This window comes from Schistocerca americana, chromosome X (genome assembly GCF_021461395.2).
Source record: "Schistocerca americana isolate TAMUIC-IGC-003095 chromosome X, iqSchAmer2.1, whole genome shotgun sequence".
NCBI classification, from domain to species: Eukaryota; Metazoa; Arthropoda; class Insecta; order Orthoptera; family Acrididae; genus Schistocerca; species Schistocerca americana.
The window spans coordinates 44,675,857-44,693,726 of NC_060130.1; the positions used below are offsets into that span (position 1 = coordinate 44,675,857).

At 41.9% G+C, this 17,870-nt stretch overlaps 1 protein-coding gene and 1 long non-coding RNA gene across 9 annotated transcripts in view; one reads left to right on the forward strand and one right to left on the reverse strand.

Annotated features, from left to right (window-relative positions):
- Positions 1–212: 212 nt before the first annotated feature.
- LOC124555811 lies at positions 213–17,736 on the reverse strand. Of its 3 annotated transcripts, none has more exons than XR_006968591.1 (3): positions 17,599–17,736; positions 12,109–12,401; positions 213–1,132 (listed from the first exon to the last, which is right to left on the reverse strand). It is a non-coding gene; the product is annotated as an uncharacterized LOC124555811 (long non-coding RNA). The 3 variants fall into 3 exon arrangements; XR_006968592.1 differs by lacking the exon at positions 17,599–17,736 and adding an exon at positions 12,483–14,073; XR_006968593.1 differs by lacking the exon at positions 17,599–17,736 and adding an exon at positions 12,463–14,072 and having other exon boundaries at positions 12,109–12,377.
- The window catches only part of LOC124555807 (F-box/LRR-repeat protein fbxl-1-like), a 126,013-nt gene continuing 125,488 nt past the window's right edge, over positions 17,346–17,870 (forward strand). For 2 of the 6 annotated variants that reach the window (XM_047129876.1, XM_047129877.1), the window contains exon 1: positions 17,697–17,802. The gene's annotated coding sequence lies outside the window, so the exon portion shown is untranslated. Of the gene's footprint in view, positions 17,474–17,696; positions 17,803–17,870 lie in introns of those variants that run through there. The other 4 variants (XM_047129870.1, XM_047129871.1, XM_047129868.1 and 1 more) reach the window with 4 other exon arrangements.

A 17,870-nucleotide genomic window follows, 5' to 3' on the forward strand; every position in this document is an offset into this window, starting at 1 on the left:
GTAGGTGCAGGAGATCATAGCACATGGTGGATAGGTTACCCAACATGTAAGGTGTCCTTACCCAGAAAACCCATACTTCTTTGAAATTTAGAAAAGTGTACAACAAACCCTAAGAAGATCCATGTATAATTAAGCAAAAAGGTTGATGGAAAGGTCGTTTCAATAACAGTTGATTCACCAACGTAAAACCTTCGCTAGGTATAAGACACCTTTTATTTGCCTTTTACAACAGAAAATGAGTTACTGCAGATTTATTCTAGCCCCCAACATCATAGGCATTCTGGCAGATGACTAAGTTAAATTTCAAAATAACTGAAAAAGTTATTTCTAGCCAGCTCTGAACCCAATGTGTATTGCTCCTAGGACTTGCCCGTGTCATGGGCATATTCCGTAAGATACACTACAAGCTTACAACAACATTTCGTTGCCAATAACCTTCAATTATTACTAGTCACAAGTTTACACAGTCATTTTACATTCTTATTTAAAGATTTCTTATACAATTGGTTAAATATACATATAATGCATAATATAAACAAACACAGGCACAAAAGTTTTATAACTGAGTAAGTCTCTTAACCAGTTCATAGGTCTTGATATTACGAAATGCAGTTCACTGAGATCACCAGGAAAGTCTATAATAAATGTTCTTCGATCATATGTTGACAAGTCACTTTCACACAGTACGTGGACTACACCACAGGATTAACAAATTAGAATAATAATTCTAAAGTTTGTACTGCTCAAAATGGAGATACCTCTAAATTTTCATATCTTCACGGCTGCTGATATGTCGGACACTTCCATTTTATGTAACTCACATTTTTTTAGTGCTAAATGCCTAGCTGCAGTAAATGACAGTTCTGGGGTCAGATGTGGAACTCGAGTAACCAACGAAGTGGTCCACACTCCCGAGAATGGCATGTACTGTTCATAGAACTGTTCCTCTAATGATGGAAGTCTGCAGACACCTACAGCGTACAGTCAGCCTCTACATTAACAAATCCCCACGACACTTGCCTGAGTAAGCACACACCGTGAGGGGCCTGCGATCGCAGTGCCGCCGACAGTGGCTCGTCGGACAAGTCGGTCAGACTCGGACTGTAGAGCTGAGAGCTTTTTCGTGTAGCTTCTGAAAATAAAAACATTTAGTTTAGAGAGTGTACAGTGCCTTTAAACATGCAATTTGGTATAGTAGGAAGAGAAAAATAGTAGAAGGAAAAATAGTAGAAAAACATGGACAGGGAAAGGTATGAAAAAGAAATGTGCCTGATAAACCAGATGTTAGCAGTGATTTTATGTCCTGTGCAAAATTTTAAGATTTACTAAGAGGGTATCAGTTCTTTCGGACATGTCCGAAAGAACAGATGCCATCGGTGACCGTGCAGCTCATTAGAATGAAATTACAATGAAATGAACACCCTTAGCTGCTTACAGGCATTGACATACATCAACGGGAACAGATGAAAATGTGTGCCCCGACGAATGTAGTGCGGGACAATACGTTGAGAATGTGGGTTTCGCGGGAGGCGTGCCAGAGATAAATCCCTGCAGTCGCGCTATCCTCTGTGTCCTCGGTGACTCAGATGGATAGAGCATCTGCCATGTAAGCAGGAGATCCCGGGTTCAGGTCCTGGTCGGGGCACACATTTTCATCTGTCCCCGTTGACGTATGTCAATGCCTGTAAGCAGCTAAGGGTGTTCATTTCATTGTAATCTGGTTTAAGAATCGTCTAAGAAGGTTGTATATGTGCAAGAGACCTGGAGACAATGGCAAGTTTCAGATTGATTGTACAGGGTGATCCGTCTAAGACGTCATAAGAGTATTGCATTATATTTATTAAGTTAGTGAATAAATCTCCAAACGATTTTCTGCAACGTACATGAAAATGGGGCGAGTTAACAATGAATGACCATGCTTTGTGAGGCAAGCTGTCAGCACCTAGTTCACAGTGCAAACAGCAGATGTCAGAAGCACATTGTATAACCTACAGAGGTGACAACAGTCAACACACGCTGAGTGTGCTACCTTGTAAGTGAAAATGGTTGTTACACCGCAACAACGTAGTCAATGTGGCATGTGGCCTAAAAAATTTTCGAGTGTTGTAGAGACCCAGGGAGTTTTCAGGTGTCGGTGCAGTGTTATCAGCCCATTCTTTCTTGTGGAGGAGACTGTTTGTGCTCTCAATTACCTGGAAATAATTGACCAGTATGTCATTTATCAATTACAGAAAGATGGGATACTGGACATCGATGTCTATCAACAGGATGGTGCTCCAGCACACTTGGATGTCATTGTGTGAGGACAATTAAACCAGATATTCAGATATTCAACGATCGCCAGTGTGGGTTTGGTAGACCCCTCCCACAGCCTTTAATATTCCGGCCTAACATCAACATTATTTCCATAAAAACCGCAGAATCTGACTGACCTACAGAGTCATGTTACAGTAGCCTTTTATCAAATCACTCCAAGAATGCTGCACACCCCCGAGGCACAATATGTGCCCCATTTGCAGTGACCGACATGTTGAGAGCTAATGTGCTGTGTGACAAATTTCAGACACAAAGTCCAGCCTCCCCTCCACATGTATGTGCTGCTAATAAGCAACAAGTTTGCACACTTTCTTGTATATAGTGCTTTACTTTTCCAACATCTCAAATGTGTCACCTAACATAATGGTAAGACACAAGATTTTGGAACCACATTTATACTGTAAGACATTTCCAGGGACAGATGTGGGCTCTGACCACAATTTATTTTTTATGAACTGTAGATTAAAACTCAATAAATCACAAAATGATAGGAAATTATGGAGATGGAACCTGGATAAGTTGAAAGAACCGAAGATTACTGAGAGTTTCAAAGGGAGAATTAGGCAACCTTTGACTGAAACAGCAGAAAATGAATGGGTAGCTTTGACAGATGAAATAGTCAAGGCAGCAGGGGATCAAATAGGCAAACAACGAAGGGCTAATAGGATCCTTGGATAACACAGCAGACACTGAATTTAAATGATGAAAGGAGAAAACATAAAATGCAGCAAATGAACTGGGTGCAATGGAATACAGATGTCTAAAGAATGAGATTGACAGAAAGTGCTAAATGACTAAGCAGGAATGGCTAGAGGACAATGCAAGCCGTTATAAGCCTGCATAACTGAGGGAAAGATAGATGCCACCTACAGGAAAATTAAAGAGACCTTTGGCAAAAAGAGAAGCAGCTCTCTGAATATCGAGAGCTCAGAAGGAAAAGCAGTACTAAACAAAGAAAGGAAAGCTGAAAGGTGGAGCCAATATATAGATGAGTTCTACAAAGGAAATGAACTTGAATACAGTATTGTAGAAAGGGAAGGGGATGCTGATGAAGATGGGGTGGGAGACATTATACTGCGGGAAGACTGACAGAGCACTGAAAGAACTAAGGCGAAACAAGGCCCCTGGAGTAGACAACATTCTGTCAGAACCGCTGATAGCTTTGGGAGACCCAGCCACAACAAAACTATTCCATCTGGCATGCATGATGTGTGAGACAGGCGAAATACCCTCAGACTTCATGAAGAATGTAATAATTCCAATTGCGAATAAAGCAGGTGCTGACAGGTGTGGATGTTACCAAACTATCAGGCTACTAAGTCATAGTTGCAAAATACTTACAAAAATTATTTACAGAAGAATGGAAAACTGGTAGATGCCTACCTTGGGGAAAATCAATTTGATTTCCAGAAAAATGTAGGGACAGGCAAGGCAATACTGACCCTGTGACTTATCTTAAAAGACTGCATAAGGAAAGGCAAACTTACACTTATATGATTTGTAAACCTACAGAAAGTTTTTGACATTGCTGAGTGGAATACACTCTTTTAAATTCTGAAAGAAGCAAGGGTAAAATACAGGAAGTGAAATGCTATTCAGAATTTCTACAGGAACCAAATGGCAGTTATAAGAGTCATGGAGCACAAAAGGGAACCACTGGTTGGGAAGGGAGTGAGACAGGGTTGTGGCCTATACCCTATCATTTGGACTGTATGATGAACATGCAGTACAGGAAACCAAAGAAAAATTTTCTGAACAAATTAAAGTTTCGGGAAAAGAAATAAAAATTTTGAGGTTTGGTGATAAGAACTTAAAAAATAAAAATAAAATAAGGTGATTTACTGTTTAATTGTGTTCTAGAAAAAACTGTAAGGATCTGAAATTCGGAGCTAAACAAATCACAAAACTGAACCAATGAATCTGGGAAGGAAAACAAATGGAATTAAGGTAAACTGCTTGGCTTTTGTGGATGATTTTGCAATACTTTCAGAAAACCTGACAAAAGCTGTTCTTCAGATAAACCTTCTGGAATAAATAGCAAACAGAACTGGTTTCAAAATTTCAGCTGGAAAAAAACAAAATTCATGACAAGTATAAAAAATGTGCCAAAATTCACAGCAAAACAAACAGGTAAAATAGAGCGAGTAAATAAATATACATATCTTGGGAGACTATTCAACAGAATGGACTACAAAAATCTGCAATAGATGTAAGGATTAACAAAATGGAAAGAGCATAGGGTTTGACCAAAAATATTTACAACAAGAAATGTATATCTAGAAAAACAAAACTAAAACCCCACACCACACTGGTTCGACCAGAATGTTTATATGGATCTTAATGCCCAAAAATGAACTATAAGATGGACAGATTAGAGGTTCTCAAAAGAAGGATTATTAGAAAAATAACAACTGCAATAAAAACTGCAGATGGTTGGAATATAAGAAGTAATGAGGAGATCTACAAAAATATAAAGAAAATATATGAAGTAATGGCCACACAAAGATTAACCTTTTTTGGACACCTCTACCGAATGGATGGAAGTAAACTAACAAAGCAAATACTGCTATATTTCTGAAAGAAGAAATCGACAATAGCATGGATTACAGTAGTAAGGAAAGATCTAGAAAGAAACAACATTAAAGAACCAGAAATAGCAGAAAGAAACTGTTTTAAAAATAAAATACTAAATTTGGGAGGCATTCAAAGCAGAAGAAATAAAATATGGGGAACAACATGGACAGAAGAAATGAAGAGACTTTATGGAGAGAAAATGAGGGAATACTGGAAAAATAGAAAATAACAAAGGAAGATGAGGAACTGAAGTTGTTAACATGATCCTAGTTGGTCAATACGATTAAAAAAAGTTTCAGTGCACAAAATAGCTATGGTCATAAGCGCCCATTTGTGACTTAGTGAAGGATAAAACAGGAATTGAAATCAGCATCAATGGGAGCGAAACTTAATGAGGAGGAAAACTAAAAAAACAGAAGGAAATCTTAGAAAAGTGCTATTGAAGAGGGGGTTGTTTTCCCCAAAAAGAGTTTCAAATGACCAATGTCATCTCACTCACACTTATAAACTCAAGGACACGATCAGCTGAGCACGAGTCATCTGCTAAAATGGAAGATATATCGGGAAACAGCTGTAAACGGGCACAAAGCGGTTTAAAATAGGGGCACTGAAGTAACAGGTGTCTCACCATCCACGACTGAGAGCAGTGGGGACAAAGCAGAGGAGGAGCGCCACTTAAAAGATCTCAATGGCTAAAAAGACAATGCCCAATCCAGAGTCAAGTTAAAGTTACCTCCTCCCAACAACAGGGCCAGACGGAAGAGGTCAAAGCACAGGGAAGAGGTTTTATGACCCACAATTTATTATCCTGAAGTGCAGACCAATGAGTGTGCCATAAAAGAGTAACACAACAACATAAAATGCTCTGTAGACCAGCAAACGGAACCGTGCAAACGGCGGGCTGAGGAATACAGAGAGCAACCTTCGCCACTATATGGGCTGCCTCTTTCCACATATACCAACATGCCCTGGGATCCAGAGGAATGCCACAGAGATTCCCCCCAAGTGGAGCATATGGAGGCAGGCCTGAATCTGGTGGACCAGAGGGTGGACAGGATAAAGAGCTTGGAGATTGAGAAGAGAGCTCAGCGAATACTAGCATATAATATACTGTATCCGCTGACGGCAACAGATGTATTGGACAGCACGGAGAACAGCAGTAAAAACTGAATACTGGTCAGGAAACTGAAATTTAATAGGGGTGTCGTCAATAATATAGGCTTTCCTGACACCAAAGGTGGTCTTGGAGCCGCCAGTGTAAATAAATGTGGCATCCTCCATTTGTGTGCATAGAGCAGCTAATGCCCAACGATAAACTAGGGGAGGGGTACTATCCTTGGGAAGCTGACAAAGGTCACAGAGAAGGCATGTCCAGGGGTGGGGCCAAGGTGGCAGCGTACTCCTATTTGTCAGGAAGGTTTTAGGAAACTGGAAGGAAAGTGAATGTAGCAGTTGACGGAAGTGGACTCCTGGTGGCAGCAGAGAGGAAGGGTTGCCTGCATACCCTAAATTCAAGGAGGCATCGGGGGGGGGGGGGGGGGGGGGGAAACACGGGTCAGATTAGCAGGCATGGAAGACAGATAACTATCAAAATGACTCAGACAGCTCACTGATCGGACAGCGGAGGTTCAGCAGTTTCAGCGTAAAGGCTCTCCATGGGGCTGGTGTAAAAAGCTCCAGATGCTAAATGCAATCCACGGTGGTGGACAGAGTCGAGACACTGAAGAATAGACGGCTGTGCAGAGGAGTAAACTATGCTTCCATGGTCCAATTTTGAGCACAGTAAGGCGCAGCATAGGCGGAGGAGGATCACTCTGTCCGTTGCCCAGGAGCAGAGCACAGAGGGTGTTGAGGGATCGCAGACAGCGAGCCGAAAGATATGAAATGTGGGAAGACCAGCACAGTTTTCTGTCAAACATAAGTCCCAAAAAATTGGCGACATCTGTGAATGGAAGGTCAACAGGGCCTAGATGTAAAGATGGCAGATAAAACTCCATACCACGCCAAAAATTTACACAGACAGTCTTACTGGGAGAAAATTGGAAACTGGTTTTGATGCTCCACGAATGGAGGCAATCGAGGCATCCTTGATGACGTCATTCAAGAAGGCTGGTCTGTTGAGAGGTGTAGTAGACTGCAAAGTCATCGAGAAAGAGGAAGCCCGAGACATCGGAAAGTAGACAATCCATAATTGGATTTGTGGTGATGGCAAACAGTACAACGCTTAGCACGGAGCCCTGGGCCACCCCTTTTTCTTGAGAGAAAGTACGGGATAGAATAGTGTTCACCTGCACCTCAAATGTGTGCTCTGTCATAAATTCACAGATGAAACGGAGTAGCCGACCTTGAAAGCCCCAAGAGAACAGCGTGCAGAGGATGCCTGTCCTCCAACAGGTGTCGTATGCCCTCTCCGTATCAAAAAATATAGCTATCGTTTGGTGTTTGCTGAGAAAATTGTTCATGATATAAGTGGACAGAGCAACAAGATGGTCAACTGTCGAACGATGCTTTCAGAAACCGCATCGGGCTGTTGTTAAAAGGTTTTGGGACCACAGCCACCAGCCTAAATGGCTATTTACCATATGCTCCAAAACCTTACAAACACTACTCGTGAAAGAGATTGGGCGATAGTTGGAGGGGAGATGTTTGTCCTTTCCAGGTTTCGGAACAGGTATGACAATAGCTTCCCGCTATTTTCTGGGAAAGGTACTGTCAACACAAAAGTTGATTATGAAGGCGAAGGAGGTTGCACAGACAAGGGTATGATAGATGCAGCAACATGTGGACGTGGATACCATCTGCTCCCAGAGCAGAAGAGCAAGAGGAGGAGAATGCATGTCTGAGTTCCTGCATAGAAAGAACGGCATTATACCTTTCACGATATTGAGAGGAAAAAGCAAGAGGTCGCTGGTCGCTCTTCCACAACCCATTTCTTCAGGAGAAAGGCTGGTGGGTAATTCAAAGAGCTCAAAATTTCAGCAAAGTGTTGACCCAATGACTTAGAGATTGCGACTGGGTACACTAAGGTATCCTGCATGACAGTTAGCCCAGAGGTTGGGGGAAAACTGGAAGTGACGGATATCTGTCGGATTGACTCCAAACAATTGATGAGGGAGTGAAGGTATTAAATGAGCTGCGAAAGAAATTCCAGCTTGCCTTCTTGCAGTCGTATATGATGTGAAGGCATCGCGCACGTAACTGCTTATAGCAGATACAGTTGGCCAACGTAGGATGATGGCGGCAAACACGAAGAGCACGTCTCCACTCGCGTATCGCGTCATGGCACACCTCGTTCCACCGAGGAACTGGGGGGCTCTGGGGCAAAGGGGAACTACGAGGTATCGAACATTCTGTGGCTGTAAGAAAAACTTCTGTAACACGAGTGACCTGATAATCGATGCTAGGAAATTGACGGTCATCAAATGTTGCTAGATAGGAGAAAAGCGTCCAATCGGCTTAAGAAAACTTCCAGTGTCTTGGGCGCATAGATGGCAATTGTGGCTGTAATCGAAGGACACATGGAAAATGGTCACTCGAGTATTTATTGGCAAGAGGGAACCATTCAAAGTGCCAAGCTAGCTGAACAGTACTGACCGAAAGGTCCAAATGAGTAGGTTGACATGGAGGCACACAAAAATGTAGGTTCCCCAGCGTTGAGGCAAACAACATCCACTTGGTGGAAGAGGTCAATCAACAGGGAGACTCTCGGACAAGGACGCAGAGGTCCACAAAGTAGGTGGTGGGGATTGAAGTCCCCAACCAGCAAATAGGGGGGCGGAAGCTGACGAAGAAGATGAGGGAGATCAGCTCTTGCCATTGGTGTGGACGATGGAATGTATACAGCACAAAGAGAGAAGGTGTATCCAGAAAGGGAAAGATGGACAGCAACAGTTTGGAAGAAACATGGAGAAGAGTCACGAGTCCTCCGTATGCTGGAGTGCCATCAACAGAGGGGAGATCAAATCAGATTCACTTAAAATGAGGAAAAACAATGTGATCGCGGGGACGCAGCTTTGTTTCCTGATGACAGAAGATGACCGGCGAGTAGGATCGTAAGAGGATCGACAATTCATCCCAACTGGCTCGAATGCCACGGATATTCCAATGGATAATGGACATCGGGTGGACAGAAAAGGGAAGAATGTGACCAAGGTTGCCGTCAACTCAACGACTGCTCAGAGCCAGTGACCGACAGCGTGGAACAGCATTCAGCCGAAGGCAGAAGATCCCGATCCATAGGTTGTTCGGCACCAGCTGCTGCCACCAGCAATCGGCCGGTTGATCGGCCGCCAGCAGTGCGCCTGGGCCACACAGAAGACGGCCAATCGCGGTGACCGCCAGGTGGTGCTGTAGATGAGACACGCCGTAGCGGAGAAGGAGAGGAACTGGGTTTCTAATTAGCCTTCTTGGAAACAGGACGTTGAGATGAGGGAGGGATCGACGGTTGTGAAGTCGGGGTACGTAAAAAATCTTCACGAGTAGGCTCTTTTTTGGAAGTCTGGGTGTCTGATTTTGGGGCTTGTGATTTAGCAGAGCCCGATGAAGGGTGAGCCATAGAGTGGGGAGGTTGAAGGGGTGATCTTTGCACTGGCCGATCTGACGACCGTGGCACTAAAGGTGAGATCACAAGTCTGCATGGCCGACTCCTTTGTTGGCCGAGGAGAGGCAAGGACAGTGCTGTATTTACCTGCGTGAGGCACAGTGGGCTTTCGACTGGCGAATAACTTTCGAGCAGCAAAGATCGACACCTTTTCCTTCACTCTGATTTCCTGAAATAACCGTTTGTCTCTGAAAATGGGGCAATCTATAGAGGAAGCAGCATGGTCGCCCATACAGTTGATGCAACAAGGGGATGGAGGTGGACAAGCACCCTCATGGGCATCCCTGCCACAGGTTACACGTTTGGCCATATTGGAACATGACTGGCTGGTGTGATTAAACCTCTGACACCGATAGCAATGCATAGGGTCGGGGATGGTAAACATGAACTGAAAATATCCTGCTTTAATGTTCAATGGAAGTTGAACTCTGTCAAACATCAAAAAGAGAGTGCGAATCGGCACCAATTCCTTCTCAACCCTTTTCGTGACTCATTGTACGGCCATTACTCCCTGATCAGACAGGTAATTTTTAATGTTCTCATTTGATAATCCGTTGTGTGATCTTGTATAAACCACACCACGTGATGAGCTTAAAGTACGGTGCGCTCCCGCCTGGATAGGGGAGGTGTGTAGCAGCGTAGATTGAAGCAATTTATGTGCCTGGAGGGCACTATCTGCTTCTAGCAACAAAGTGCCATTTCGTATCCAGGAACATGACTTTACAGGACCTGCAATTGCATTGACACCTTTCTGAATAATGAAAGGGTCGACTGTCGAGAAGTCTCGACCTTCGTCAGACTGAGAAATGACTAGGAACTTTGGCACTGACAGAAGAATTGTCCGTGGCTGAGACTCGTCTAGCTTTCTCTTGTGGGCAGAAGTTTAGAATTAGAAGAAACCATTGCAAAAGTATCCACCACGATTACTGGCGTCTCTGATGGCGTGCTCCTTCCTAGTGGGAGCCCTCTCTGAGGGCACTCCCGCCTTAGGTGATTGTGTACACCTCAGGCCACACCTCCCGAGAAACGGACGGAAGAACCGATCGGCACGTTCGGAAAGTACCAACTCGGGTAACCGCCCCTCCTCGGGCCTGGCCTTTACCAGGGGGTACGTACATGTCCTACTTGCCTATCTGGGGTGGGGAATTACCCGTTACCCCGTCACCGGCTACGCGTGGGTTGGTCTTCAGACAGGCACAGGGAGGAAAGAAAGAAAAGGAAAGTAGAGAAGAATTCTCAAGCGCTGCAGCTGAGAAGAAGGGAAAGAGAAGAATCGAGAAAAGAGAAGGGCAAAGTAAGGGCAGATATGTTACATTGTAGAGATAAAAGAAGAGAAATCACTTCATTCGTTCACAAGTGTCCATCTCTGGATGTAGGCGCAAAACAGACTCCCAAAGAGAAGGAGAAGGGGAAGGGGAAGGGGAAGGGGAAGGGGAAGGGAAAAGGGGGGAGGGGGGGAGGAGGAGGATCAGGGACAGGAAGGGATGTGGAAAGGGAAGGCACGCAGCCCAGAAAGGAAAGAGAGTTGCACGAGCTCGGGGTCACGTGCCCACCATGCACAAAAGAGTTGTGGACGACAAGAAATTTGTGGCACAGTGTAACGAAAGGAATGGATCAGTTGATAGGACACATCCAGAGGCATTGTGGCAAATACAATTTGTTAATGGAGGGAAGTGGGGGGGGGGGGGGGGGGAGTAAAAATTGTACAGGTAGTGCATGTCACGAACACAGTAAGCAGGTTCAAATTGATGTAGCTGCAGTATTTATACATAGATTAAGAGGTCTGCACATGATTGGCTAGTATCAAACCAGCTACATCAAACCATCCTTTGGACTGAAGGCCACAAAGTATGCCTACATTTAAAATACAACATAATAAAGAGTCACAAAAAAAGAAATGAATGTAAGTCTCACAAAAGGGCACCAGGTAACAGATTTTTCATTACAGATTCAAGTGCATACAGTGGTTAAATAGCAAAAGAGGCAACCTACAACTTCAATGTTCTGCATCGTTTGGTAAAAGCAACCACCCAATTCTGAAGTTTTCCTCTGGCAAATGAAGAATGTAAATTTTAAGTGTGCATTGTATCTGACTTCTTTTACTCTTGGTCTTTAGAAGTGTGTTGCCTTGACAACACATTTATGTACAATTCTCCAATACTGTTATTTTCGCAGTTAAGAATGTCAATGGAGAGTGCGTGGAATAAAAATTAACATTCACTGGTAGCAAATATATTTCCCTTATAATGCAACAGGACTTTAATGTTAAAGGTTCAAGCAACTAACTGTGGCTCCTCGTTTGTGCATTTCAAACAAAACCGATAAGATAAAAACACAAATTACTTTTTGATACTGAGTAGCACATTAGCCATCTATTAAGAAACTACACCTCAATCTAAATAGCTACACAATGTGGACAATCTGTATACAGTAGGCCTACATGGTTCTTTAATGTGTTGTTAGCACAGTTAAGTGCTCCTTAACAGCTCCACTGCTAAACAGAGATATACAATCTGCCAACAGCAGCATGCAACTCAAGAGCCTGAAGTATACTGTAAGTGCACTTTAGGCCAACAGTTCAAATGTAGGTAGCATTACACATTATATGAACTACTCACCATCATCCTCAATTTATGACTTCAACTTCAGTCACTGCACAAGCATCCATTTTCATTTTCACTCTTTTCCAACTTAACCTTTTTTGCGGTAACTTTCATCTGACATCTGTGATCCTGCCTCTTCAGCCTTTATTTCTTTCTGTTATTTGAGGATGTCTCCATTTTCCACAATTTTGTCTTGGAATCCACCAGTTTCTTACATTTCAGGGGAGGTAATGCTGACAGGCTCGGGTTTCTTTTCCGTCCTCTCAAAAGGTTCTTCTGCAATTCTGTTTACAGCTGTCGCTAAATGCCTTATCGTGCAAAAATACAAACAACGGTAACACCAAAAATTCTGAAAACCAGTTTACTTACATACACATCTCAAACACTACCTTTGATGATGAAGCCCTTCACTATCTGTGTCAGTTCCAAACACTAACATTTAGTCCAGTCAATGAAGGAAAATTAGGGGAAAAGTCACGTAGTCACAAAGTTTTACACAGTTCTAGGATATATTGTCACAAACATTGTAGTAAAAACCCTGACCTGTGGAGTGTGAGCATTGGTGTGCGGGTAGGTTTAAAGGTAATTTTTTATTTTTGTTCTTGAATGACTCAAAAACAACGGATCCTGGGGAAATTCTTCCCCAATACAAAATTAACCTGCATTCACTTCCCTGCCAAAAAAGGTTCTAGTCACTTTTTCTCTAGGACTAATAGTTTGCAGAGGATGAAAAAAATTGCAAATTACGGCACTAAAAATATTGTTCTAATGGTGAAAAATTAATGTACTTCCCTCCTTCCTAGGTAAGCAAACTGAAGGTTAAGCAGGTGATCCCCCTCGCTACATCACAAGAAGCAACTACAGGGTACATCACAAAGTTCTCCGTCCACAATAAGCCACACGAATCGCTGGTGACACAGCGTGCAGGTGTCCGCGGGGAGGGTTTATTTTGCACAAAATGAGTTAACACTACACAGAATGCAGATACAAGTTACTAACAACACTAATGCAGGGAATGTACATGAACTGGACGTATGTAAATCTCTGCACAATGTTCTACACTGCAAGAGGAGAAACTGATTCTTAGTGATCCGTTACGGGAAAGGCAGCTTCCCCCACCACAGGTGCTGCTCCCCAGCATTTCCTGTCCATTTGTATTATGCAAATGGACAGAATAGCTTCACTGAACTCATGTTTACACAGTGGAGTTATTTTCAGTTTACTGGGTACTTATTTGCAGTTGTTGAGTGCGCTACTCATATCATGTAAAAAAGTTCAACAGCTGGAACTGTCAATTGTCTACCACGCTGAAGAGACTCTTCCAAATAGGACACACTGTCAATATGTACAGGACATCATAGATTTCATTGTCACAAGCTGGAATACTTTTCACAGCACGAGGGTTATCAAATGCATCACCCTGCCTCAGTTCTCCAAAAATACGATGAGGCTCAGAGGCTTAATCCACTGCAACAAAAGCAGGTCACCAAGACTATAACAGTTGTTCAGATATTTCAGCATAAGTCAAGCAATGCGTTACAGCAGATAACTGTTATAGACTTCAATATTAACAGTCACATTCCATCAGACATAGCCACACCTATCTCGGAAGATGTACTGTGGATGTGCGTTAAGTGGTTCCACTCGGTGCAGCCCACTCTGCAAATGCAGCAATTCATGAATTATGAATGGAAAAAATTTATGCAGTCTACCTGTAACACAATTAATGGGAGAGAAGTGCAGTAACATTTTTAGTCATCCATTAATTCACCACCAAGTGCCTAAAACACAATTACACGGTTTTACAATACACAGCAGCAGGGTGCCACTTTTTACAGTCCAGTCCCTTTCCCACCAACACCACATAAGTAACTGACAACATAATAGCTCACATAACACCTTCAAATAAATAGGCCTACTCCCTTTCCAAACAGGAAATAACTTCACTATATAAACACAAGTTCTGGTTATCACTGTTAGCATTCAACTGCGATTCTTATACATATATTTTAACAACGCGTTTCAAGAGACAATGCTCTCATCATCATATCTTGAAACGCGTTGTTAAAATATATGTATAAGAATCGCGGTTGAATGTTAACAGTGATAACCAGTATAACGAAAACTGCTACCTCGATTCCATAATGGATTATATTAAACACAAGTTCATCAAAGCTATTTTGTCTATCAGCAAAAGATAAGTGGACACGAAACACAGGGCAGTTACAGCCTGTCTGTAAACAGAGAAGTGAGCAGTACTCACAATGGTGGAAGTGATCTTTCTTAGAAGAACACTACGTCTTCTGAACAGAACCATAAAGAACCAATTTCTCCTGTAGCAGTGTAGCACAGTATGCAGAGATTAAAGTAGATTCTGTTCATATTCATTACCTGTATTAGTGTTATTAGTACCTTATATTCGCATTCCATGTAGTGTTAATGCACGTTGTGCAAACTAAACCCTCCTCGAGCGTGTCTGTGCACTGTGTCGGCAGTGATTCATATAGTGCACTACAGAGGGGCCATATAAGTTTGTGATATACTCTGTAGTTGCTTCTTGTGACGCAGTGGACGAGATAGAGTGGAGAATCACCAGCTACACCTTCAGATTTGTAGACCTATGGAGGTGGGAAGTGCACAAACACAGTGCAGTGAGCTACCTTCGCTCACACTCTACTCCACACACCTCCCACAGCCCAGCCTGTTTCACCCCTGGAACACAATTTATCCATTAGTATGCCTCTACTGCAGTTAGATATGGTACACAATTTAATAGTTGTTTTTAACCCGTTCCAAATTATTGGTCCAAGAGGAAGAAAAGTACAGACCCTTTTTGTAGGAAATTGAATGTAGTGTAATTTTGCACTGGAGAACAATTTCGCCAGAAGCCGAGGTTTTCGATTCGTTGGAGAAAAAATAACACACAGGTAATGAATATGAAGGAAGGTGATCCGGAAATCTAAAAGTATGTATCTAAAAAAAGGAAATTGACAAATCAAATAACAAAATGAAAACCATATGGAAATATGTTAAAAGCGAGACAGGGAAAAGCCTGTCTGCCAAAGAAGTGATTAGCTTAAGAACTGGGAGCCTTTCGGTGGATGCTCCCAAAATGGTGGCTAATATCTTTAACAATCATTTCCTAACAGTCACCAACCAAATGGGATGCCAGGGTTCTGTAAAGAATGCTACAGAATACTTGCATAACACCTTAACTAACAAAATAGATGAGAAGCATCTTCGAAAAACTACAGTGATAGAATTAGAAAAAATGATTGTCTTTAAAATGTAAAAATTCTGCTGGAGTTGACAACACTTCCAGCAAGTTACTGAAATATTGTTGTAAAGAAATAACTACAGTCCTCTGCCATATTAGTAATACATCATTGGAAGAAGGTGTTTTTCCCAACAGGCTAAAATATGGGCTTATAAGACCAATTTATAAAAAGGGAGAAAAGACTGAGGCTACAAACTATCAACCAATTTCATTACTCTCAGTTTTCTCCAAGGTACTAGAGAAATTGATGCATAGCAGAATGGTTGAGCATCTTAGTAAATATAATATCCTCAGCAGTAGCCAGTTTGGCTTTTGGAAAGGGGTATCAACCGTGGATGCGATACATGCCTTTGTTGACAATGTTATGGAAGCCATAAATAATAATATGATGACGGTTGGAATATTTTGTGACCTGTCAAAAGCTTTTGACAGTTTAAGTCACCATATTCTCTTGAGTAAAGCCAAGACCCTAGGAATGGGTGGAACCGTAGGCACGTGGCTTGAATCCTATCTGTGTGGTAGAAAGCAGAAAGTAACCGTGGAAGGACTGCATGGTGGCCAGGTATCTTCAGAATGGGGCTCCATTACTGCAGGAGTACCTCAAGGCTCAGTACTGGGCCCACTGCTCGTTCTAATATTTATAAATAACTTAGCACTATGTACAGAATATGGGAAAATACTCATGTTTGCTGATGACACCATGTTATCAGTTAATAATCTCTCAGGGAATATGTCAAATGAGGCTGCAAATAAAGCTTTTGCAGATTTGACAAACTGGTTTGAAACCAGTGGCCTTACAGTCAACCTAAAAATGAGAAATTACATTCACTTCTCTTTTAACACAAATGTTACTAATGAAATGAACCTAAAAATGGGTGAGCACGAGATTTTGAAGGTTGAGTCCTCCAAATTCTTGGATCTGCATATAGATAGCAAAGTGGCACCACCATATTCAAGATCTGTGCAAAAGGCTAAGCTCAGCAACATTTGCCTTAAAAATAATTTCAGACACTAGGGAAATGAGCACAATAAAAACTGCATATTTTAGCTATTTTCACCAACTTAGGGCCTATGGTATAATATTTTGGGAAAATCAACCAATAGCAAAAAAATGTTCCATGCACAGAAGCGAGCAATCAGAATTACGTGTGGAGTACACCCTAGGCACTCGTGCAGGGATCTGTTTAGAGCTCTACAAATCCTTACAACACCTGCCCAATATATTTTTTCCCTGATGTGCTTTGTTTCAAAAAATAGCACCTTATTCAAAATCATACCACAGTTATAACACCCAAAGAAAACTGGATATCCATTATGAGCTAAAAACGAAAAACATGGTCCAGAAGGGGGTTTTATACAGTGGCACCAAGATTTTTAATGCCCTCCCACCGCTCATTAAAGAACTGGTTGGAAACATGCCAACGTTTAAAGAAAATCTGAAGCAGTTCCTTTTAGATGAGTCTTGTTACAGTATTGATGAATTTCTTAGCAAAATCTCTTGTTTGTGCTTAAAACTTACTGTGTGACCTTTACAATTGATTAATCATACTCCGTAAGTACAGTGTAACTTAATACAATACCCAAATTTATGTATGTCTGTATATGACGCCTGTATATCTTAAGAACAATACCCAAATTTATGTATGACTGTATATTCTTTCAGATGTCTTGTATCTTAACTAATATTAAGGGTATATGGTAAACTTCACAGTTTCTTTAATCTAATGATAAGATCAATGTATATGTGGACAAAACAATAATCTGTAAAAACCTTGACTCGTTCTATATCCAGGGATATGTTCCCATATGGATATATGGAACACGAAATAAATAAATAAATCCACATCCACCCCAACGCTCACACCGCACCGGCCACGATTTTTTGTGTTCAACACACTACCTCCTAGCACTGTGCAACAATATGCGAATGCAAGATTTTTTGCCTTCACTTTGCTTGTGGATGGCTTAACGACGGGCGACAGTTAAAGGAACGCGATGTCATCACTAGCCCTGTGCAGGAGGGGGAATAACTGCCAGTAAGCGGAAATAAAAATGAGTAGACTGGCTGATTCACTCTGCAGTACATGATTGATAGCTTTTCAGGTGAGAATACTTCCGAACATATTACTTCTTGTTATGCATGGTTAAGGTCAATATATGGTCTGTAACTAAATTTAAGAATTACTAATATATTTTATGTAAAGGGTATGTAACATGATAATGCTCACAATGGCAGTTATCCGCTGATATCGGATGTTACAAACTTAAGTGATAAGGCCTCATTTGTAATAATCGGCAAAGTCCGAAACTACCTTCTGCTAGAGTGAAAATTGATAAATTTCAAATGCTTTCAGCGTTATTGTCCTGACAACGGAGTGTGAGAAAACATTTGAATACTAGCATTGCCAACACGATAAATGAACACACATGATGTATGTACTATACGATAGTTCTATATAAATTGCTTAACAACTCATGTTTGAATACCGATTAATTGAAT